Here is a 1,321-nt window from a genome sequence, read left to right on the forward strand (position 1 = left end):
ATGTAACTTGGATGCTGGCGTGACCACAGTGCACACGTCTGCTGTTGCTCACAGTGGTCCAAGGGACCGCTCAGGGAGTTTGTGTGTTCGCTCAGACACATGAAAAATTAGAGGAAACATTGCATTGGTTTCTTTTACGTTTTCATCTGTTCATACTAGAACAGATGCTCCTGTCCTCTTATTAACATGGACTTGTACTTGCCGTCATTCAGCTGAAACACTGAAAATTTAATTTTGAAGGATTTTTCAGAAGTGGACAAAATGCTATTAAGACTATCATTTGGGTTTGTTATCATTATTAATGACTGGAGGAAATGTTCCAATGTATTAACAACATACAATATTAAAGGCTTGAGAAATGTAAAAGCAGTCTTCATGAAAATTCTGACTGCAGAAAGAGGATTTCAAAACAATGGTGATAGAAGTTTTGACTAATGTTGTGGTAAAGGTTGGACTTAAACTTGACGCAGCAAGAGCAGATGACAAAAGTCAGGTTGACATGGTGAAAAATGACCCAACACAGAGACAGACTGTTGAGCAGTCAGTGGAAAGTTACAGTCGAGACAGAGTGGAGCTGTGCTTTGATCACACCTCTATGTGTGTGTGCGTGTGTGTGTGTGTGTGTGACACTACTGTGTTACTTCATCACCCTTTCCAAATTTCCTCTTCCTGTCTCTTCTCCTTGCAGAAATCATGCAGAGAACTGCAGATGACACATGAACAAGAAGAATTGTGGAAATCCTCACGTCAGACATTTCAGTAATTCTGAAATAGTTCATACCTTATACATAACCTCTTTTACACTTACAGAGCAAATATATAGAAAACAATTAGTGAAACCTGCAACCCAGTGAAAATTGCAACAGACATTGCAGTCTACTTCTTCTTCTAATGTGCTGAAGAAAAAGTTGTCAAAGTGTAACATTCACTGGCTTTGTGTACACAGCAAAACATAATATTGGCATTACTCACCTGTCTGAGTTGTTAAAACATGTTAATCGTGTAATGATGATGATAATAATATTTCTACCTAGTTAGTCAGCTCTTTTGCAAATTAAATTCAGTTTTTTTTCTTTTTTTTTTACATTCAGCTATCCAGTTATGTACACATGAGCAAGTAGTGTTTGGCAGTGTTATTACATTTTTATTCGGTATTAATTAGTTCTAATTAGTTTTCCAGATTAGATTTTTCATGTTTCAGAAAAGTCTAGTTTTGGTTTAGATTTTAGATAACTAAAAGGTTTTTCTTTTTATATCTTATTTTAGCTTTTAGTTTAGTTTTAGATAATCATAATAATAACTGATGTTTAGCCTGTTCAAG

The sequence above is a fragment of the Pundamilia nyererei genome, unplaced genomic scaffold, assembly GCF_000239375.1.
Source record: "Pundamilia nyererei isolate P.nyererei 1_Seehausen unplaced genomic scaffold, PunNye1.0 scaffold00016, whole genome shotgun sequence".
Classification (NCBI taxonomy): domain Eukaryota; kingdom Metazoa; phylum Chordata; class Actinopteri; order Cichliformes; family Cichlidae; genus Pundamilia; species Pundamilia nyererei.